This window comes from Myotis yumanensis, unplaced genomic scaffold, assembly GCF_028538775.1.
Source record: "Myotis yumanensis isolate MYYU_CA2020_CCGP unplaced genomic scaffold, mMyoYum1.0.hap1 SCAF_4, whole genome shotgun sequence".
In the NCBI taxonomy this organism is placed as follows: Eukaryota; Metazoa; Chordata; class Mammalia; order Chiroptera; family Vespertilionidae; genus Myotis; species Myotis yumanensis.
Genome location: NW_027223755.1, coordinates 72,895,297 through 72,920,640, shown reverse-complemented (window position 1 = coordinate 72,920,640; position 25,344 = coordinate 72,895,297). Strand labels below are relative to the sequence as shown.

Below are 25,344 nucleotides of genomic sequence, written 5' to 3'. Positions count from 1 at the left end.
TTAGATTTTGTTTCCCCTCATGGGGGAAAGCTGTGACATACTGATTACTTGACAGTGTTAGGAAGATTTCTGACATTGGTTATGTAGACAGAATAAATCTTTCTTTTTAGGCCAGTGGTCCTGTCCCACATCTAGTTTCTATTTCAATCCATATAGCTTTAATTATATTTATAATAGCAAACAGGTACGGCAGTTTTTAATGGTATCAGTGTATAAATTGTGGTTCATACTGTGAGACATTGCAGAAATAAGTAATTGGCAAAATTTGATGATTTGCCTTTCCTAACTTAATCAATTCCCCCTACTTCACAATCTGTGTTTTCTCATATGCCTTGTGATCTCTCTGGTATATAAGATACAAAAATGTTTTCAGAGTGAGAGGGGAAAGATGAAAGAATGATGCCCTAATCTTTTCAAGGTTGAAAGCCTTGATTATACTTGGCCCAGAGAAAGCAGTCTTGCAGCATTACACAGCCAATGACAACTAAACTTTGAGACTTGACATGAACATAACTTTTCTCTTTGGGTAGTATCTCAGTAGCGTTCATGTGGGATAGCAGAGCAGTTCTGTGGTGCTTGTCTTCCTTCTCTTCCCTCCTTTTTTGTACTTAACAAACAACTACAACTTCTCCCTATGAGATTGGCCTCCTGTTACTACTATGGTCCACATGGAGAAATCAGTCTTCTTTCTAGTAATTCTCTCTTTAGGAACAAACATATAGGTCTATCTAAGTCGATTAAGTGAAAGAAGGCTAGTCAGACAATAGAGTGGACTGTGATAGGGAGTGTGATAGGAGTAAGGTTGGAGAGATAGGTAAGGGATTTGGAGGGTCTTTTAAGTTAAGGACTTAACACATTGATTGGTTGCCTGCTGCATGCACCTTGACCAAAGCTGAGGATCAAGCCTGCAACCAAGGCACATGCCCTTGACAGGAAATGAACTCATGACCCTTCAGTCTGCAGTTCGACACTCTAACCACTGAGTAAAACCGGCTAGGGCTTAACAAATACTTTTGATATAGCATACTCTCTCCTCCACCGCTCCCACCTGAATGAGGAGTAAACCAAATTCTAGAGAAGACATAGGTAACTTAAATACTTTCTTAAAAAATTTATGGTTTATTATTTTATAACTATCTCCAAGTACTAGATTTAAATCTACACTTTCATTAGCATTAATTTTATTTCACTAAAATATATTTGGGGAATAAGATATCCATGTAAGATTTGGCATTAGACTTTGCTTTCCACAGAGAAATATCTGAAAGGATCATTAAAATGGAAAACAGAATGAATTTATCGGTGACTTGGGTCCTTAAGGCATGTGCATGTATGAGTATGTATGTCCCAAAATGCATGTTTTAGTACAGTGTAAACCATCTATGAAAATGTCTTCTACCCTTTGAACCATCGTCCACTGATAGTCATGTTACATGCATTTTTGCATACTAAGTTGGTCTAGGCCTGTTTTAGAAGCACTTGTAGAACTCAGCTCTTATTCACAGAAGCATTTGGTTTGTTGGAACTACTCAAATGATTTAACTGCTTCCATAGTAAATACATTACTGTGTGATTATGTTTAATAGGCTCCTGACATCCATCAAACAGTGTTGCCTGTCACACTTTGAGGCAGAATACTCTGACAGTATTTCAAACTGGAATGGAAATTAGAAGCTACATTTGATACAAAAAAAAGTATTGAGTTGGCAGGATTTCTGAAAAATCCTATTTATAGCTTGCTGGGCAAAATAGTAACCCAACTGAAAAAAAGAATTAGGTAGGTCATTAGAGGTTCAAGTCTGCACTAATTGCTTATGTTAGAATCTATGTCTGTCTAGCGCTGTACATGCAAAAGGTAAGAGAAACCGAACAAAAGTTTTGATTAAAAGACCCTTACTGCTGGGTTTTATTTTAAACGGGTGATTTGCAAACAACCAATTTTGTAATTTTATATTTTGTAACAGTAGAGTTCATGTCCTTTCTATTAAAGGATGAATCAAGTGGATAATTTAAAAACAGCAAGTTTGTAATTGGCAAAAGGATGAGACAAGGTAAAAAGAACAAAAACAAGATTATAAAGAATGTAAGAGACAGGAGTTAGTGTGGTGTGAGTGTGACACCAAGGACATTTATATAACTTGATTTGGACTGTTTTATTATTTCTAAAAAAAAAAAAATCTACCCTTACTGCTGAGAGCAATTTAAAATTGTATATGAATATATAAAAATATATATTATGTATATTTATCCATAAGATGGGTATTTGATTCCTATATTAATTTGTATGCACATCTTTACACAAAACACCCATGGTATATTTTACATGACTTGAATAAAAGTGGGTATATGAGTGTATTTATTTATATTTAACTTATACTATTACATCTAGGGATGTAAAAAACCTGGGTAACCACAGTTTTTTAAAGTAATTTTTCAAAGTTTTTTTTGGTACTATTGGCTTTTAAGGGATTTTTAGTTTTTTCATTTCTCTCCAGTATTTGAATTTTTTCTTTATAGACATTCATATGCTACAGTATTCTTATGGTGGCTGTAACTTAACTAGTTTTATTCACTGCTTGGACTCCTAATTGAATTTAGTGGAGGCTATGGAAAATGAGATTTACCCTGCTTAGCGTTCTTCAGAAAAGTAAATACTGTAACTCCTTTTAATAATTCATAGCTTTGTTTCACAATTCTGACTCTCAATGAAGTTTTCTTCACTTCTCAAATAAATCTCAAATGGGAATCAACCCCTTATCCATAGCTCAATGATCTTTTCTAGTTCTTTTGATTTCTTTTCTTTTGTGATTCTGTCTTTCTTTTGTGATTTTGTGATTTCATTTTACATTTTAATGAAATGTAAAAATAAATAACACAAGTGAATGGAGAGGAATCACCCCCCAATTCTTCAGATTCCTTTTTCTCTTTAGTATATCACATACCCTCCATTTCCTTAGAATTCTTTTTCTGTCTGATATGTCACTACCTGGGGTTAAGAGGGTGAGAGCTGAATTTAACAGACTAAATTCCCAATCCCAGATTAGTCTCCTACAATAGGTGGCATTGACTTTGTTATGTCTCAGTTTCCTTATCTGGAAAATGGGGAGAATCATGGTATTTTCTCACTTGAATGCTGGGAAGATTAGATGAAGTAAGGCATTTTGTAAGTACTCAAAATAAATTAGAACACAATTCTAGTTTAGATTTTTACTTAAAGCATATAATGTTGAATATTTACTTTAGTTTGAGAATAAAATATCTGTGTGGAGAAATAAGAACTTATTTAACGTATCTATGTGTGAATGAGTTGAATGTAGAGGATTGTAATTGTTAGCACATTTTCAAATAAAGTGTTTGCAAACAACTATGATAAAGAATTATACAATCCCTCAAGTGAAAAACCATACTCCATTTATAAACTACATATTGTAGAAATTACCAGGAGGTATTGTATAAAGAGATTCACTTTTCTGGAGCTTATTCAACTACAACTGCGATGCTATATAGAAGTTGAATTCTCACTCTTGGATAATAAAACTCTCATTTATATAGCATTTTACAAGGCACCTTTACATACATTAGGCCATTTTATCTTGACAAAATTATTCCAAGATAGGTAGAGGAAAAACCAAGCTTATTATCTGAAAATTATCATCTTATTTTGCAGGGAAGGAAAACCAAACTCCGAAGAGTAAGTAAGTTGCCTCAGGCCACAGAGTTCCTAAGGAGGCAGCACTCACTTTCTGCCCTTAGTTCTTGGTTTCCCTCCAGCCCCCACCCCCAACACACACACCAATTATTGCCTCTGCCAGCCTCAGCAATGTCAAGGTTCAGAATCAGTATAAGAGATCAGAGAAAGTAAGTTGTTTGTTCTTATTCTTATGGCCCTCCAGGCCCTGTGCTGAGAAGGGAGGCACGTTGACAAATAACCTTATAGTTTCCTGCCCCTCTGGACACTACCTGTATATAGAAATGTCTCAAGATGGCACCGTGAAACTAAAGTGGGAGAGCTCAGGGTAGGAAAGAGAGGACAACGTAGAGTTTCGACATAGAAAGGGAGAAGGGCCAGGGTTTGCAGAAGGGGAGATAAGCGCGAGGAGGACGTCTGCCCTGCTCTTCTGCCTAGCCACAAAAGAACCTTCGTGCCTGCTAATTCTGGAGCACCTACTATCTACTAAGGCAGAAAATAAGTAATAATGACCTGTTCCTTCTTGGAGAGCTGATTTTGTTTCACCGGAATCAGTGGGAGTGAATAAAATCTTTTCATCAAATCTTTATCCAACTCAACAATAATAGGATAAGTAACCCAATTAAACAATGGACACTGATGCGAGTTGATATTTCTTCAAAGAAGATACACAGATGGACAAGCATGTGAAAGACGCGAAACATCATTAGTCATTAGAGAAACGCAAATAAAAGCACAATTAGACAGCGCTTCACACTCACAAGGATAGCTAAACTGAAAGAGATGGACAACAAGTGTTGGTGGGATGTGAAGAAATTGGAATCCTCATGCATTGCTGGTGGGAATGTAAGATGGTGCAACAGTTTTGAGAAACATTTTGGCTGTTCCCGCAAAAGGTAAAAATATAAATAAAATTCACATGGAATCTAGCAATTCTACTCCTAATATACATCCTCAAGAGAATTGGCAACACTTGTCCACACAAAAAGTTGTACACGAATGTTCATAGCAGCATTATATCTAATAGCCCAAACTATAAATAACCCAAATGTCCATTAACTAATAAATTGATTAAAAAAATTGTGTGGTATATCCATACAATGGAACATTATTCAGCCTCAAAAAGGAATGAAGTACTGATAAATGCTATAACATGAATGAACCTTGAAAATATGCTAAGCAAAAGAAGCCAGATACAAAAGGCCACATATTATTGATTCCTTTACATGAAATGTCCAGAATAGAGGCAGAAAGTAGATTAGTGCTTGCCACAGGCTGGAAAAAAGTAAAATGGAGAGTGACTGCCAACGGGTATGGGATTCCTTTGGGGGTGATAAAAATGTTCTGAAATTAGATAGTAGTGAGCCTTGTAAATACACTAAGACCACTGAGTTACACAATTTCTGAGGGTAATTTTTATGATACATGAATTATAGCTCAATTAAAAATCCTTATCCAAAAAAAAATAATCCTTATCCAGGAGGATAATTGCTAAGATTTATGAAGGAACAGTGCTAGAAACTGGGCTTTGCATTTTGTGGATTACTTAATTCTCACAAGAGAATTATAGGGATGTATACGCTTCCTATTTTCATCTTACATTAAGAAGAAACTGAGGGTTACAGAGACTCAGTAATTTCCCTCAAGCCACATGGGATTGGATGCCAGACTCTGGTTTCTACCACTGTGCAATAGTGCCTCTATGATAAGCACGGCTAGACCTTGAAAGATTTCTATTTCTCTGCGTATTGCAGTCACTGGATTCAGCTGTGATGTTTTTGGATTTTTTGACATTTTGTTCTTTCAGGATTTCACAACTGGATGCTCTAGTGGCCGATAGGAATAGAACTGAGTAGTAGTCTGCCGCCAACCCCAATAAAGAACTTTGTTGAAGGTTGACGTCATTCTTTGTTCAAAGTTATTTCCTTGGAGCAGCTCTCTTGATCCCCAATCTAAATAAAAAGTCTCCCATCAGAGGATCTTGCTGAGCTGTGCACCTCTTTTTAAAAGCACCGATCATGAAGATTTAATTAATATCTGCCATCTTCATAGACTATAACCTTCATGATGTCAGAGATCATGTCTGGTTTGCTCACCATTGTACACTCAGCAAGTAGCACTGAGCAAGACACTTAGTATCAACTCAGTGACTGTAAGAAGATCCTTACAATCATCCTTCTCTGTTGTCTCCTACTGTATAGGGTCCCTTTTCATGTATATATAATTCCTCTGGCGACTGGATTTGGTGCTTAGACTCCGCGTGGGAGTGCTACTGGCTCTCACACTGGAAAGTGACGTACTAGTGGAAAGCTTGGCTTTGGTTCTAACCTCAGAGACGTCTCTAAAGCATTTCCCATGTGCTGTGCTTCTCCACTCTGACTGGGATTTTGGCTTTCACCTCATTTCTTGCGTCCACTAGTCCTCATGACCGACTATAATAGTATTCCCATTAACTCCCCCATGATCCTAAACAATTTTACACCTAAAAATCTAATACCACAATGTAACATGCACATTACAATATTCCCAAGGATATAAACAAGTGGAGCATTTTAAAAAATGTTAATTGCTTTAGGTAGCACAGCAATAAGTGATAGAACCAGAGTGAGAAACTACGAGATTCTACACTCCTTAATGTCTCTGTTTTATATAGTTGTTTTTCTAACCATGCCTACCACAGTGTCCAGCACATATTAAGACCGTATTAAGTATTTGCTAAAGGAGAACCTAAAATTCTTGCTGGAGGGACTCCATTCTGCAACAGCTAATTCCCAAAGGCCCACTTTCTTTCCCCTCAACAACTTTCTAAGCTATAAGACTTTTTGGATCAGAGTATCCAAATTCTAAATGTAACTAAACCCAGCAAAATCACTCCACTTCCTCAGTTTTTTTCATATCACTGTTGTTAGCACCATCATTTTTTATATACCTACTAGAGGCCTGGTGCATGAAATTTGTGCACAGGGCGGGGTTGTCCCTCAGCCCAGCCTGCACCCTCTCCAATCTGGGACCCCTTGAGAGATGTCCGATTGCCCATTTAGGCCTGATCCCGGTGGCATTGGGCCTAAACAGGCAGTTGTACACCCCCCTCACAATCCAGGACTGCTGGCTCCCAACTGCTCGCCTGCCTGCCTGCCTGCCAGCCTGATCACCCCCTAACCACTCCCCTGCCAGCCTGATCAACACCTAACTGTCCCCTGCTAGCCCAATTGCCCCTAACTGCCCTCCCCTGTCAGCCTGGTCTCTCCTAACTGCCCTCCCCTGCAGGCCTGACCCCCCCCCCCCCCAAGAGCCCTCCCCTGTAGGCCTGGTCCCCCCCAACTGCCCTCCTCTGCCAGCCCAGTCACCCTAACTGCCTTCCCCTGCAGGCCTGATCGCCCCCAACTGTCCTCCCGTGCAGGCCTGGTCCCCCACAACAGCCCTCCTCTGCCAGCCCAGTCACCCTAACTGCCCTCCCCTGCAGGCCTGATTGCCCCCAACTGTCCTCCCATGCATACCTGGTCCCTCCCAACTGCCCTCCTCTGCTGGCCATCTTTTGGCGGCCATCTTTGACCACATGGGGGCAGCCATCTTGTGTTGGAGTGATGGTCAATTAGCATATCACCTCTTTATTATATAGGATGGAGTTGGTTTTATCCAACAACCTCAATAGTGTCTGGATACTATTCTAGATTAATTTTTCTGATTCTGACATATTCTTCACAACAATTTTCAATAACTCCCTATACTATTTGCCCAACCTCAAATTCACTGGAATTCAAAGTCTTTCAAAAATGATCCCAACTTATCTTTGTGTCCTTATTTTTCCCCTTCTATATACACAATCTTTCTGAGCAAGCCAAAAGCAATTCCTTAGTATTCCCTGGACATAACTCATTTTCCCTCTCCATGCTATCTATGACTTATTCCTTATGCTCAAATGCCTGCATCTTGGCCTACACATCTCAAATGAAAGCTCTCCAGGAATTATTTCTTGATTTCTGCCACCAGATGAAATCGTGCCATCTTGTGACTCTTCTAGAGATCTTTTTATGCCTCTTCTGTAGCATATCTACCTTGGGTTATAGTTTTTGGTGTACATATCATCACCTTTACTAGGCAATGAGGTCAGGATCCATGACTTATACAACTCTGCACTTTTTACACAAGTGTCTAGTATATAGTGAAATACTGTGGAATTTACATAGCTTTTTAAAAAATCATCCCTTTCTTCCATTTATATACCAAAGAAACCACTTCCTTATAGTCACCATGTTTTAAAGCTGATAAACCCAACTCATGTATATACTTCACATATATGAAACTATTTACTAGCTTCATGTAACTGAGTAATATTTACTGGTATAATTAGAAAATATCAACTTTTAAGGAGGTCCTAATATATATTGACTAGAAACTTTAGTTAATTCTAGTTCTAACTAATTTTTAATAGGAAGATAATACAAGGAAAACCTAAAATACAACAGTTAAATGCCCAATGGAAGAGCTAATAGACTAATCTTAGTGTACCCCATGGAATGCAAGTTTCTGCCTCCTGAAAATATTTACAGTTATCTTTCTGGCTGCTTTTGAGTAGCAGTGACTGGAATCAGTGGGATTCTCCTCTCTTGGGGATGAAAAATGAAGTCTGAAAGAATGTTCATTACCATCAGGGTATGTGTTGACCAAACTGATTTTTCATCTGCCAACATGTGTATACTGGCTTCTGTCTCATCTAGAGACCTCTGGAACTAAAAGTAATTGATCAAATTAGCTCGACTATAATCCCCCACTAGTTCTGTTACGATTGCAGCTTGTTAACCTTAGTACACTGTTTATTTAAACCATGTGGATGACATCATGCAAACCACCCCCATTTCATCAAAGCCTGATGTAGACTATGAAAAACAATTTGGTTTCAAACCACTCTAAGATATGGTCTTTTTCTCTGCACCCAGTTCCCAATATTAAAAGATAAGATGTAAAACCTCAGTTCTTAGTCATCTGATTTTTGACTCCAGCTCCGTGAAAGGGAAGCATTTTCATGTCACTTAGAAGCAAGCAAACTAAAAATATCAAATAAGTTTGCTTCAGTCCTGGAAAAGGTGAATTGATGGCAGAAACTGTTGGTTTGATTTTCCTCTTATCCTTCATTAGCCGAGTTCATTTTTCCATGCTGTCTAATGGTTTCCTCAATCACAGCTTGCCAGGTAATACCCAGAGAGTTACTTATGCTAGAATCAGCCACAGGATTCGTAAGCTGTTTTCTTGTGCGGCAATTCTTCTTCTTCTTGGTGTCCTCCTAGTCCTGCAATGGTACATGTATGTACCACCCTCAGTTCCTGAGGGATTCTAAGTTCCTCGCTCCTACAGTGTTTTCACTGTCACAGTTTCAACCTCATTCCACAGCCACAACTACCTTCTTAGTATAACTATGATAATCTATAAAACCTGATTTTGAGTATTGGTAGAAGACAAATGAATTGACAATCCATAAGGGAACTATTGCTTTACTAGTGGCACCAATATGAGCCAACACTCCAAAAGGAGAAATAAAATAGGTAATGGAATCAATGACAGATGTACCTGTGGGCCCTTGCAAACATTATCCACTTGGATGACCAACCTACCCTTTAGATTATGAGAATTAATTTAACTAACCTTTCATGTGTTATTAAGCCTTGTTCTAATTAGATACTATAAGGGGTTAAAAAAGTGTGTGGAGTCATGGTTATTGTTCTTAAGAAATTGATAATTTAATCCAGCATTTTCAAAACTGTATTCTTTGGAACACTAGTCCTAAGACAAACTCTGTGATAAAAGAATTTCCCCTTAGAAAGCCATAACCTATAAAAGGCCCTGAGAAATTCTGAAGTGAAGAAATATTATATTTGTTTAACCTAGAGTTTGCCACAGTTATTTGATCATGAATCACTTTTTTCATGTAATACCTATAAATATCTCATGGAATATATTTTGGGAAATTCTGTCTCAGTAAGCTTGAGAACAGAATTGTGTTCTCTATTTCTTTTGTAGTACCACAGAAAAATCCACTAATTTTTAGAAACACTTGGTTAAATAAATAAACTGTCAAATCTAGGTGGTTAGAGAGGAGGTTTCCAAATTTCAGGTGTCTGCGGTCTGCATTATTATTTCTTGGGATAGGTGCTATAAATATAAATTTCTGGGCTCTGTTCCTGAAGTTTCTAATTCAGCAGATTTGAGATTGGGACTGAGAATCTTCATTAAAAATTCCCCAGGTGGTTCTCAGTTATGGCTACTTTAGGAACTACTGGTTAATATATGAAAAAAAAAATGAGGCCACAGTTGAATATTCAGTGTCTCTTACTTAAGGTTGTTCATTCCATGGTCACAAACTAAATTCTAGCTTTGAAATATGTGTCCATTTTAATCCATCTAGAATAGAATGAATTTGATTAAGTCCAAAGCACTGAACCTGTAGGTAGGTCAAGTTTTGTCACATAGAGAAAATTTTCAAATTTAGGACAAACCCATGATTTTCAAGAACTTGGATTGGGCCAAGAGAAAATGGGAATAATAATATAATAGTGTAATATATATATATTTATTTAAAGTTGATTATTCCTTCTTCAGTGTGACTATGATATTGCTATTTAAAATAACTGGTAAATATGGGGAGAACTAGTGAACAAAAGATTTGAAATATTTTTGGAATTGAGAGATTTTTTTGACTGGTATTTAGGATTATTGAAATGTAATTGCTGGCTATATATACACTGAGTGGCCAGATTACTATGACCACCTGACCTTTGTAGTTAAATTAGCTATAATTTCGCACTTAAGTTGCTAGAGGGCCAGACATTATAAATAGGGAAGCAGGTTGTTTACGACAACAGTAGAAATGTTTTTTTTTGAAGATATGGGTAAACAATGCGATTTAACAGCCTTTGAATGTGGGATATATATTATTATGAGTGGCCAGATTATTATGACCACCCCATCAGTACTTTGTTGGGCCACCTTTTGCCTTCAATACTGCAGCGATTCTTCTTGGCATTGACTCCATGAGATGTTGAAAGGTGATGTGAGGAATCTGACACCATGCCTGATGAATAGCACTGCCCAGTTCTGTGAGATTTGATGGTTGTGGAACCAGCTGCCTGATGGCTCTATTAACTTCCTCCCACAAATGCTCAATTGGATTGAGATCTGGTGATTGTGGGGGCCACCTAAGCAAGGTAAAGTCTCCCTCATGTTCTTGAAAGCACTCCTGCACAATACGAGCACCGTGGCATGGCACATTGTCTTGTTGGAAGAAGCCATCTCCATTGGGATATGCCATCAACATGATAGGATGAACTTGATCAGCAACGATACTTAGGTATGTTGTGCTATTCAGACATTGTTCCACACGAATTATAGAGCCCAAATCATGCCAGGAAAACATGCCCCAAACCATAACACCGCCCCCACCAGCTTGAAGGGTTGTACTCATGCATGTGGGGTGCATGCTTTCATGCTGTTTCTGCTATCTGCATGATGCAACTGGAAACGTGATTTATCGGACCACATGACTTTTTTCCAATGTTGGACTGTTCAATCCTTGTGTTCCTGTGCGAATTGGAGACATTTTATCTTGGTAACTGCAGACAGCAAAGGTGTTTGAACAGGCCTTCAGCTTCCATATCCCATACGATGCAGTGTACGGCTACTTTGCCTACAAACGTCAGGTGGTCATAATAATCCGGCCACTCACGTTCAAATATATCCCACGTTCAAAGGCTGTTAAATCATGTTGTTTACCCATATCTTCAGAAAAAAATAACTTCTACTGTTGTGGTAAACAACCTGCTTCCCTATTTATAATGGTCTGGCCCTCTAGCAACTTCAGCGCGAAATTATAGCTAATTTGCTTACAAAGGTCAGGTGGTCATAATAATCTGGCGTGTGTGTGTGTGTGTGTGTGTGTGTGTGTGTGTGTGTGTATTCTCCCCAAGCTACAAGTAGGTGACTTTAAAATATGGAAAGTTAGCCTGTGAGTCTGATATAGTCATGAACTCAAACTTTGGGTGATAATACCAGGTAGATAAGATAATTTTTCTTCAACATCAGCATTGTAAATACTATAAAACAGCCATAAAATTTTCTGTAAAACCATAAATTTTATAGTGTCTCATAACAAAAAAGGGTCTATATAGAAATATGTACTGAAATGGTCTCTATATTTTATACCACAAATATCTGAGGTCAGTCCTGATTTGGTCTTATTAAAATTTAGTTTCTTAGTTATTTTTTATATATTGCTGATAGAGTTAATTGATTGATTGTTTACCTTTTAAAACAATCTGAAGAAAGGTATCTAGTCAAAACTAACTTAGAAGATTTTGAATAGCCTTTAAGATTATTTCTTGAGAATAAACAATCAGGAGCACATTAATATTTTTAATTTTTTTTTGTGTGTGTCTGTGTGTTTAGTGTGTGCCTTGTCCTCCTCTTTTTCCTTCTCTTCCTCCTTTTCTTCTTTTGACATTAGTTTTTGAAGACACTAAAAAACTTTAAAGATTTAGTAGAAGGCTATTCTTTCACTTTTTTGGCTTAATAATCTCATTTGGACCTTCATGATGAGGTTATAATATGGAAGAATAGATCCTTTAGAACTCTTTCCTTTGATTAGTTACATAACTTGGTACATTCATACAACTGAATGCTATGTAGTGATTGAGTGATTTCATAGCTTTCTATTAATTAACATGGAAAGATATTCATTAAATAAAAGGAAAAAAAGATGCTCAAGGTACATCGTTAAGTGAAGAGGCAGAATATCAGAATACAAAACAGTATGATTCCATATGTTTAATGTATAAATTTAAAAATGGAAATAATAGCTAAAGTTTGTTAATCTGAGATTATGTGCCAGGTATTGTACTAAGCACTTTGTACTTATTAGCCTATTTAATTCTCATAATCACCTATAAAGGTACCTGCTCTTATACCCACTCCCTCCTTTGAGAAATTGAAGCACAAAGACATAAAGTCACTTGCTCAAGGTCACACAGTTAGTAAGAAGTAGATCTGGGATTTGAACCCAGGAAGTCTGGTTCCACAACTTTAATTCTTAATCTCTTGGCTATAAAAATTGTACCAAAAATATTGATGGTGTTACTTGAGGGTGGTATAAAATGAGTTATTTCCACTTTTGTTCCTTTATGCATTATCACAGTTTTTTTTCTTCAATTAGTATGTATTACGTTCAAATTAGGAAAGCAAATTTTGGGGTGAAAGTGAAGAATTCCTCCACACCTAAAGAACGTAGCAATAAATGCAACATATACTTAAATGACATCATACAATTTACGGTTTAGCCCAGCAGTCTAAACTAAACTTTAATTCTTTAAGAATTATACATTACTGACCATCTTGGTCGGCTGGGCCGGGGTGTTGGGTGGCGGCGGCGGGAGGTAGGAGGGCAGGTGGGCTGGGTCTCACGCTCTGGTCTTGGCCTTGCCTCCCTCTCCGGTTCCGCCAGGGGCCCACGATGCTGCAGTTCCAGACATGGGAGGAGTTCAGTCTACCTCGCGGACCCTATGAAGGCACGTGTGGTTCTCAAATATAGGCATTCTGATGGGAGTTTGTGTATTAAAATAACAGGTGATTTAGTTTGTTTGGTGTATAGATCAGACCAAGCTCAAGATGTAAAGGACATTGAGAAATTCCACAGTCAACTGATGCGATTTATGGCAGCCAAGGAATCCCGCAGTGTTGCCATGGAAATGGACTGATTGGTTTGAAATGAACATTGTTTGCCATATTCTTAGGAAATAAATGTCTTTTGAATTTGAGGAAGTGTTGGGACAGAAAATCCTTACTGTCCATAGATTCCATATATTTAATGTCTATATTCCATATATTTAATGGACACTGATAGACTGAAGCCACCATATTACAGGACATTTGTCACATATTTCCCATGCGGAGCTTCTCAGAAGGACTAAGGATTATGGGAACTGTTAAATCTCTGCATACCTCTTTGACACCCCTGCCCATTCCTCTCATTACTTAACCAAGGTGCTAAGCATGACTATCACAACTGTTGTTTCTACTAAGCCAGAAGAATATTATTTGATACTTATCTTATATCTGTAACCTGAATTTTACCAACTAATGTGATGTTCATATGTTGATTCCTACATTAAAATATTTTTTGTTGAAAAAAAAAGAATTATACATTACAGATAAGAATATCTACATGAGTTCTCTAGTCAAAGATGAGTCATTGGCAAAGAATTGGCAATGTAATCCAGTATATCCAAGGACCTGAATTATATTTTAAAATTTAGATGGTGATGGATGATATATATATATGTATTTATTAAAAGTCCTAGGGCACAAGTGTACAAGATTAACATGCCCTGCCCTGGTCACCTTCTAAACAAGCTAAAAACACTGCCTTCCACCTTGCCTGCTTACTGATTGATACCGGACACCTTCTCACTGAATGACAAGAAAAAGGCTTTAAGGCTTCTCTGAACTCAGTCATAAAATGCTGCCAAATTCACATTGTCATACTTCACTATTGTTAAATAATGCAGAAGAATAACTGTTTTATCAGTCTGATGACTTCTGTTTTATAAATTATGTCTTTTCAAATGAGAGAAATCCCTCCCTCCTATATATTATAGTATAACCCTGTTTAGTGTTAATTCAATCTAGAAGAAACCTCAGGGAAGTATAATTTTTTCATTTTTTAAGATAACCCAAGAAGTATCATCTATTTCATTAAAAAAAAATTTTTTTTTTAGAAAACCCAATTTAGTCCTTAAATAGATATCAGACTATTATGTACAACTCTGCAAAGTTTCAGGAGTTCTTGTGACCCGGCAATTGAAGCAGTGTTTATTGAGTAAATACTCTATGTATTTCTAGCAGGACTTTGCTAGAAGTGTTGGGAAAGAAAAGAAACATAAATACCTGTCACTGTTCTATCACTCCCATTTATTTCTTGTGTTTCACAGGTCGAGGGAAAGTTAGAAATTGCAATTTAAAAATCAGATGTTCCCAAATAGAGAGGAGAGAACAGTTAGGTATCAAGTGGTAATTGGGATGTTCAGTATTAGATAGATTGACTTGTAGTCATGTTGTTTGCTATTTCTAAAACTGAGCAAGAGGATGTAAATAAGATAAAGTGGAAATTTTTTTAAATTGTAAGCAATATATATATATATATATATTGCAAAAAAAGTTAAACTATACAGAGAAAGAAAAAATCATTCAAAATCTACCTGCTCACATATAAACATGTTCTTATTTTAATGTAGCTCCTGACTTTTTGTTATACACATCTATTGCAAAAAATAAAGGGACCAAGGGATTTGCTTTCTCACTTAATAATATCCCTTTGAATTTTCCTGTTAATAAATCTAATGCTACATTATCATTTTTAATAGTTATTTTTATTGTAAGAGAGCATCGTAATAAATGATTTAATTATTCCCATCTTTTTGGAGATTTGGGTTATTTCAAGATGTTTTTTTTATATTATATTCAATGCCACCACATACATACAGACACATATAATTACACATATACATATGTATATGCTTATATGATATGTGTATGCATACATTTTTGCTCTTTCATTTGATTTTTTCCTTAGGATTTATTACTGGAATTGGAATTGTTGCATCAGAAGGTATATTTACATCTTTTTAAGAAAATATTTTTCAATTACAGTTGACATACAATGTTGCATTAGTTCCACATGTACAACATAGTGATTAGACATTTATATAACTTACGAAGTTATAACCCAAATAAATCTATTATCCATCTAACACCATACATAGTTATAATACTATTATTGACTATGTTCCTTATGCTATACTTTACATCTCCATGACTATTCTTATAGTTGGCAATCTGTACTTCTTAATCCCTTTCATATTTTTCACCCATCCCCCCCCATGCCTCCTCCCATTTGGCAACCATCAATATTATCAGTTTGCTCTCCAGAAAGGTATGGCCGCTTCATCCCCTGGCCCACAAAATGAGACAAATCACCAGTACCTAGTACTATCAGCTTTTAGATATTTAAGACTGTTCTAAGTAAAAAGAAATTCTCTCCTCTTTTAAAATTAGCTTTATTTTGGTTACAAGTAGGTTGTCTTTTCATTTTGTTGATGGTTTCTTTTGCTGTGCAAAAATCTTGAGAAAGAAGAACAAAGTTGGAGGAATCATGTTACCTGATATCAAACTATACTATAAGGCCATAGTGACCAAAACAGAATGATGTTGGCATGAAAACAGAGATGTAGGTCAATGGGACAGAACAGAGAGCCCAGAAATAAACCCAGGCCTTTAGGGTCCATTCATATTTGACAAAGGAGGCAAGGACATACGATGGGGTAAAGATAGTCTACTCAATAAATGGTGTTGTGAAAATTGGACAAAAATGTGCAAAAAAAAAAAGAGAAAAAGAAAAGAAAGAAACCAGACCACCTTTTTTTTTACCACACACAGGAATAAACTGAAAATGGATTAAAGACTTAAATGTTACACTCAAAACCATAAAAATTCTAGAAGAAAACAGGCAGTAAAATCTTGGACATTTCTCATATCAATATTGGTTTCTGATATATCTCCTAGGGTAAGGGAAACAAAAGAAAAAAATAGACAAATGGGACTACATCAAACTAAAAAGTATTTGTACTATTTTTAAAGGGTCATGAATCTGACCTTTTTATTTGGTAACTGAAAGGGAGCAGAAAGGACAATAATTCATCTGTGGCCTATGTAAGAAGTTCTGGTGAATGCTTGCCAAATACCATTTACACCCACACATTCGCAAAGCAAATAGTGATCCTGTTGCACAGCCTAGCTCCATGTGTTCTGTCAAATTTCCTCTGAAGAAATCATAAAGTGAGCTGCCACCCACAATTCAAGTTGGTTATATGTTACCCCTGGCTTTTAATGAAAATGCAAAACCCACGGGTCCAATTCTCCTACTTGGCTCTGTATGTGTAAAGGGCGAGTTGAATAGAAATAATTAAGGACAGACTGGGAACTTTTGAAAAAAACTAAACCAGGGATTACCTCAGATGCACTAGGAGTTGTTTAAATTCTTTTTGACCCTGTCTTATAAACATAGCCTGTTTTAGTAACCTTGACTGTTTTGCAAGGTTGACTGGTCAACATAGCATCTCCCTGTGAGGTAGGTTCCTAAGCATTTAATCAAACATGAGACTAAGAGATAGAAGTAATAGTATGCTTAGTATCTGAATTATGACCCCAGGACATGTTATATAGACTCTTTAAAAGAAAAGGGTTTTCACACTTGTGTTTCTGATTCAGTTGGGGCCATACTTTCATTGCCACATGGACTTTCAGAGACTCCAAGCTCATTTTGATTGCTGGTGCAAGGGTATAATATATTTCAGTAATTTGGCATTTGTTTATTATTATTGTCACTGAATCTGCACATTTGAAATTTATTTTTAGTTAATGAATGCTGTAGTACAAGAGTGGGCCCCTCAGACGCCAATAGGGTATACTAAGACCCTAGTGTCAATTAAAAGTTGAGTAATGGTTTCTGTATTTATTTTTCTTTTCTGTTTGGCAACTTTTATAGATTTGGGGGCAAATTCTTTCAGTATTCCAAGATATAATCCTTTCGAAGGTATGTACTAAACACTAGCAACTGGTAAATTGTGAAGTGTAAATAAAATACAGATAATTTTTTGGTACAAGTTTTATGAGAGGTTAAAATAATGACATAATCTTTTAATTTTATCATAAATTGATGTTTTATAACCTTAAAAACGAAGTATGGTCTGTAAGATAATAGAATCTGAATTTAAAGAATTGAAGGAGGTGATTCTGATTCACACATCTTGTGAGTGGATATGAGAGTAGGAGGCATTATGTTTTCAATAGCAGTTAGTGGAATTATGCATAGTAAGGACTATCCATTTGCTTATTATGTTTAAATTGGGTCTCATGAGGTTTCTGTGAGAATTTAATAAATTAAATATAATGTGTCTAGCATATTGCCTTGCTAGCCTAGAGCAGGGGCTCAAGGAATGTTGTTCTCTTAAAAAATTAATATACCCAGCTTCCCTGATACTGGCACCACCAGGAATTGTTATCCCATTTTACAGATAAAGAAATAGGGTTAAAGACATTAAGAAAATTTTCCTAATTCACATAGTGTTAGAACTGAGATTCAAACCCAGGCTGTTGATACTGGGGCTTAACTACTATGATATTCAATAGTGTTCCCTAAATTTGGCACCTTTACCTCTGGTAGCATATATGAAATTATTTTAAGTGAAATACAAACACAGCTTTTAAAATGTAATGGATAGCCTGGCCAGTGTGGTTCAGTGGTTGAGTGTCGACCTAGGAACCAGGAGGTCCATGGTTCGATTCCCAGTGAGGGCACATGGCCGGGATGTGGGCTCGATCCCCAGGGCGGGGTATGCAGGAGGCAGCTGACCAGTGATTCTCTCTCATCATTGATGTTTCTTTCTTTTTCTTTTCTTTTTTATTTCAGAGAGGAAGGAAGAGGGAGAGAGAGATAGAAACACCAATGACGAGAGAGAACCATTGATCGGCTGCCTTCTGCTCGGCCCCCACTGGGGATAGAGCCGGCAACCCGGGCATGTGCCCTTGACCGGATGGAACCTGGGACCCTTCAGTCAGCAGACCGACACTCTATCCACTGGGCCAAAACAGGTAGGGCTCATCAATGATGTTTCTACTCTCTCCCGCTCCTTTCTTCTTTGAAATCAATGAAAAATATATTTAAAAAATGTAATGCATAAATATGTGCATATCTATATAATTATTTCTACTAGCCTCACAATCCATTCTTTCCTGTGTCCTATTTGCAAAGAAAGTACTTGCCTTGTAAGTAAATTAAAATAGCTGCAGTATTCCTGCAGCACCTTTGGAATTTTTGTTTATTATTTTTATTTAAATATCAGCTTTATTGAGAAATAATTTATACATCATCAGATTCACCCTTTTAAAGTGTGCAATTCAGTGACTTTTAGTATATTCACCAAGTATATTGATCACTACTATCGAATTCCAGGACATTTTCATTATCTTCAAAAGAAATCCCATAGGCATTAAGTAATCATTGCCCATTCTCCCATTCCCTCAGTCTACCAAAACCCACTAATTTACATTTTGTATCTATGCATTTACCTATTTTGGATATCTATTGTGAATAAATATTTATATGGCCTTTAGTATCTAGCTTTATTCAATTAGCATAGTGTTTTCAAGGTTCATTCATTTGTATCAGGCACTAGTATTTGATTCCTTGTATGACCAAATGATATTCCATTGTGTGGATGTACCACATTTTCTTCACCCATCCATCAGTTAGTTGATGGACATTTAGGCTGTTTCCACTTTTTGGCTATTAGGGATCATGCTGCTATGAACATCCACATACAAGTATTTGAGTTCCTGTTTTCAAATCTTTTGGGTAATGTTACCTAGTAGTAGGATTGCTTGGTCTTATGATAACTCTATGTTTAACTTTTTGAGGAATCAAACTGTTTCCCATAGTGGCTATACCATTTTACATTTCCATTAGCAGTATATGAGAGTTCCAATTTTTCCCTATCCTCACCAACACTTGTTATAGCCACACTCATGAGTATGAAGTAGCATATATATTTATCTCCATAAATATAATTATCACATTAAACTCATGGTATTATTTATTTTCCATTTATGGAAGTGATAATATTTCTTAACTATGACTTTATTTAAGTAGACACAAGTAAATAATGTAAAGAAAATAGTAGATAAGTAATATATGGATGAGATGTGTATATGACAAAATTTGTGAATAGTTACTTTATAAAAAAACATATTTGCAGTATCCCTGAAACCCTTGGGGCAAATTACTTAATTTCCTTGAGCTTCCTCATTTGTAACAAAAGGGGGCCCTGGACAGTTATGAGAATTAAATGGGCTAATATTCATAAAGTGCTTTAAGCAGTGCCTGTATAGATGTGTGCAAAATAGAGAAGATGGTATTGAATGATTAAAGTTTGAGAAAAGCTTGTAAGTAATGCACTTTATTAACAGGGACTCCTTCTATTGGGGGTACTCAAGTCAATGTTTAATAAAATGAATGGTGGAGTGAATGTAATTGTGGCGTTAAATTGCCCTACTTACCCTGGGTTTATGAGGCAAGGTGCTGTAGAAATGGAGAATTTTCTTGCAGTGGAAGTGGCCTGGCACATACAACCACAGGCAGGTCACTGCTGACATTCTGCCACAGAAAAGAAATTCAAGCTGTCTGCCAGCACCAGCCACTACTCCAGATCCTGGTGCTGCCAGGAAACGGTGAGAAACACCAGTCTCTGTTCCTCCTGGATTCTTGGGTTTTTCCTTTCCCTTTTCCTTTCTATGATCCCTCTCCTGCCCTCTGCTCCCCTGCCTTCTGTTTTTTTTCTAATAATTTTCTAATTAACTGGTGAGGCTAAACTTCAGTTCTCCCTCCTTTTGGCCATGACAGAAAGGAAAGTCTACACTATGACAAAAAATATTTCATGGTCTTTATGGTGAGATTTGGTCTAGAACTCATTCTCTGGAAAGGTCATGGCCACAGTCAACAGTAGCCACTTGACCTTTTGGGAAGTGGTACATTAAAACAACTCCCTTCTCTTATCAAATCCTTGCTCTCACACTTGGGTTTTAAAATTTAAACATCCATGAGTGAAATGGCCAAATTAAAGTGATTGTTCCACATTAGATTAGACACAAAGAACTTACTTGAGTAGAGCAAGAGAGTTAATGAAGAAAAATATTTCACTGATATAAAAAAGACTTTAATTTTCACTTACAGAATTATGAGCAGTGTAATGTTCTCTGCTCAGCAGTGCCACTGTTTTATGCTCCTTACAGTTAATAACTTATTCTAGGTATTAAATCTGTCACATTCCTTTTACTTGGGCCTGCCGAGAAGAATTTACAGCAGGAGACTTAGAACTGACCCAGCAATTTCAAAACATAACACAGATATGAATCCAATTATTCTCCATCTAAATGCTGACACTTATGCCCTGCATTGATGTGACATTTGAACCAGTCATATTTAATATCTAACTCATCAAAGCCGATCCAGAAATAAGAGTAAAAGAATTATTTCACACCCACTTTCAGAATAGAGTTTAAACAAAAACAACAATAAAAAAAGAGAGTGTGTCAGCTGCTCTATGTAATTTAGATACTGACATAAAACATGTTTTTAAAAGTTGGTTAAAGAACTGAATGTGAGCTCCCCGCCAGAGTGCTGGTCTTTTCCCTTTTACCGACTATTTTGCTGTGAAAAATAAAGAGTTGCTTGTACAAGTTCATAAAACAAAACAAATCACTTCTGCAGCAGGAATGCATCAGCGGCTCGCTGCTCAGGTCTCGGGTTCCTGCCAAATGCTCGGATCATTTCTGTTTTTATTCTTTCTAAAATCAGCAACTGGAGCTGCTTAAGATGTTTTCCATATAAAAATGTAACTAGATCAAAAAGTGGCCTTTCGAAGGGAAAGGGGGTGGCCAGGGGAGATTCCTTTGAAAAAATAATGCGAAAGTTCAGGGTTGTGGTATAAGTAAAAATTACTTTTAGTAGGCATAAAACGAGGGACTCTATGTTATCCCTCTATAATGGAGAGAATGGGGACATTCTAGGACTGGCTTAAAAGCGATAAGTAAAAAGATTGTTAGTTAGTGCTTCAACCAAGGAGGAAAGGGGCCATTTTCTTGTTCTCAGTGTTGAAGGAAGCAAAAGGAACCAGCAGATTAAGAGATAATAATGCATCAGGAGAGAGATTGAAAGATGATAGATAGATAGATAGATAGATAGATAGATGAATGGATAGATACCAACTGTGTGAATGTGCACACACTCAAAACACACTTGCTGCTTTTTGTAAAGATTAAAATCAAAGTCAAAGCACAGAAAACGGGTTAGTCACAACACCCTTCTTATGTTGGACCCAAACTAGGTTCTATGTGGAGGAAAAATTTAAACCTTCGGGGGACATGTCTGACCTCTAATGGATGATATGATAATGAAGGGACTGAATACCCAGCCACCCTCCAGAAAACATTTCTTAACCATCTTTTTACACCATGTAAATTAGACTTTGGCTTTTGACTCTGTTGCATTTATGTTATGAGAGACTAATCCCCAGTCGGTTATAGTCACAAAGGGGAACAAAGCCAACGCAATATGAAGCAATCCAGAATCTCTAGAAACCAAAGAGAGATACTTCTCAGCAACACTCCTAACACAGCAGGAGCAACCCAGCAATTTCAAAATTGCAGTGATTACAGTATTGGGGATCAGTGGGATTAGAGGATGGGGAAGGGGGCTTTCAAATAGGACTTTGTACCTCTTAGTGAAGAAGGTAATGTGACAAGCACTCACATACATGCCACTCCGATGTAACAACTGTTAGCTATTGTGGACTTTGCTTCAGATTCCCTCCCCTCATTTTGTTTTTTAGGACACAAAACATTACAAATACCATGGCGAACTGGTTTGTGTTTCCTGGAAATAATTGTGGAACTCACTCTAGGTTGCTTGTGCAGCAAATCAGCTGAGACTAAGGGCATCCCATCTCCCTGTTGGAGGGCTACTCCCAAGCTCAGCTTCCCATGGCACTGGTGGTTTCTAACCCTGGTAGGGGTTCAACAAATTTCCATGGGCTCCACGATCCTCAAGTGAAGGACAGCTGACTTCCCCAGACAAGTCTACGAACAACTGACATCCAAAATGCTGACCTCCTGGCACCAGGCAGCCTGCACTTCCCCCCATCAACATGAATGTTTTCTCACCCTGACCTGTAAAAAAAGGCAGAAAAACAGGAGGGCAATATCCCTCCACTAGCCCTCCACTCACCTGTCTCTGTGCGATGGTGGAGAGATGGAGACCCAAGTCTCCTCTTTTTGCTGATCCTGGTTCTCTCTGCAGGGATACCATGGAGATACTGTGGGCTTCGTTCCAGATCACCCTAGTAATGCGAATGACACAATAAAGCGAGTTGTAATCCTTTTGCTAGGGGAAGGTCTTGCCTTTAATTTGTAAGAAACACAACACCTGTGAAGCATAATAAAGTGAAGGAAAATAAAACGAGGTCTGCTGGAACAGGAGTTCTCTCTTTGCTCAGTAAAGCCCATCTCTTAGCCCATTACAGGTGACATGAAGAATTTGTTTTGAACCCCAGTATAGGAAAGATGGCTCTGCAGATAGGATTCATCTGTCATGGCAGGTGATAATCATAAAAGAACCCACCCTGCAAAAACAGTTTTCTGCTCTTCTGTACCCTTCTCAAATCCCATTTCCATAGTCCTCAGAGGCAGCCACCATCTTGAAGCAGATATGTGCCCATGTTTCTTGTACATATGAATGTATCTACACTTTACATACAGAATTATTTTGTGAGTTTTTAAAATCTATAGGAATGGTTTTATTCTCTTTCTGCAACTTGTTTATTTTTTTTTTAGCTCATCATTATTTATCAAAGATCTATCCATGTTGGTTTTGTATTTCACTAAACCTGAGAGTCTTTATGATTTCATAAACTAATTTAATCTGTTGAATTTATTGAGATTATTGAGAAGATGATGACGATGTTGATGATTTTGGTGCTTTCATCTGCTTCCAGGTGCATCAAGTTTCCTTCATGGAATTGCTTATTTGAATTAGCCTGTCTCCATTGATTGTATTCACCTGTTAACCACCACGTACAAGGCTCTTTTATTATCCTGTGTAGACCTCAAAGGGTATTTGTTTTCCCTTCACATCTATCAAGGGAAAATATTCACAGCTAGTTCACTGGTCCATCAGTGGTTCTAAGGCACTATGAAAATTCTGTCATCAATGAATGTATAGATTGTCTACAAGTGGATAAAATCATTTTTTTTTTTGCCTTGAGACACTATTGATTATAAGATGGAGCATTATTATATACTAGTAGCCTGGTGCACAAAATTTGTGCACTCGAGGCGGGGGGTCCCTCAGTTATTAAACATTTTACAGCACAACACTGACCACATTGGTGGAGGTGGTAGTCTTGTCAGAATGTGTTATATTATGCAGATGAAAATCTATTTAAACAGATTTGATGTAGATATTTTCAAAGATGGAAGAATTGTCCCTGTCAACTATTTTAGTTGATTCATATCTTCAGTAATTGTCATCATTGCAAAGTTTTCAGCCCCCATATGGATTGCTGGATATAATAGGTCATGCGCTGTCCCTGTCCTTTGTAGCCTTTGTTACCTTAAGGACTCTAGTTTTCCATTTATATGTTTAAGTACCAACCTTACCAGCTTAAAAATGTAAGCTTTTAACACTGCTCTCTCTGTTCCGTATCCTTCCGATAAAAAGTGGAGTTGGGTTGCAGCACAGGAGAGAAATTCAGAAGGGGAATATTGAAGTAATTACTGTAGTAGGAGAAGAGGGAACCTATTTCCCTGGCCACAGGCACTGGCGCCCTGGACCACAGGGCTGGTAGCTTCTCTGGGTGGCTGCAGCCTGGGACCTCTGGCCAGTAGCTTGTCCATCTCCTGGGCTGCAGCCAGCCCCAGGCCCTGGCGCCAGGACCAAAGGTGGGGGGCTTCTTCTTCTGGGGGCTTCTTCTTCTTCTGTGCTTCAAGGGAGAGTAGTCAGTTAAGTGTCATGCAGAAATAGGCATCACCAATTGCAGAAGCTGGGTGCGGGGCTGGGAAGCCGCGGCTGGGGACGCTGGCCGCGGACGCTTCCCTGACCCGCACCCAGCTTCTGTGGTCAGGGATTGCAGAAGCTGGGTTTGGGGCTGGGAAGCTCCTGGGACTGCCAGCTTCGCCCGTGCCCAGCTCCCATCGCTGGCTCCACCCCTACTTCCCAGGGTGGCAAAGGCGCTGGATTCTCTGATCATGGCTGCCCCCGGCTCTTAGCTCCCCCCTGGGTTTCCCATCACTGTCAGTGGCAGGGGGCTTCTTCCTGCTTTCCCTTTCGCCTACCTGGATTGTGCCTACATATGCAAATTAACCGCCATCTTTGTTGGCAGTTAACGGCCATCTTAGTTGGCAGTTAATTTGCATATCACCCTGATGATATGGGTAGCGGTCGTACGCTAATTACCATGTTTCTCTTTTATTAGTGTAGATACTGATAAGAAAAAGTGATGTCTATTAAACTACATGCTGCTTTCTAATAACTTACAATTTTTATTTTGTATGAAAATTTTTATCATTTAAGTCACATGACACTGTCACACCAGCTTTTCCTCCCTGCATAATTTTTTAAAAAATATATTTTTATTGGCACCCGGCCCACCTCCAGCTCACTCAAAGAGTCTAGGAGCCAATGGCATGTTCACAAATACTTAGAATCCAGTTCTCTGGAAGTATTTTTTAAAAAGCAGGCTCTGATTTGCATCATTTTGCATATTTCTATGATATAAACACTACATAATTCTACCAAGACTCATCTCAGGCCACCTGTCAGATATCACAGAATGTGGAGTTGGGAAGAGAGGTACACAATCAGCTCTCACCAGCCAGAGCCAGCTCGTCACCACTGCTGGAATCCCCCACTCCGCTGGCAGGGTTATTCATAGAACAGAAAACTTTTGCTCACCCATTCTACTTAGAAGAACCTCTCTTTTTAGCTTTCGTCACATCCAGAGTAT

General features: G+C 37.8%; 1 pseudogene; it reads left to right on the top strand.

The window, feature by feature from the left end:
• The first annotated feature begins 13,184 nt into the window (after window positions 1–13,184).
• LOC139008154 (signal recognition particle 9 kDa protein-like) lies at window positions 13,185–13,428 on the top strand (annotated as a pseudogene).
• The last annotated feature ends 11,916 nt before the right edge of the window (window positions 13,429–25,344 follow it).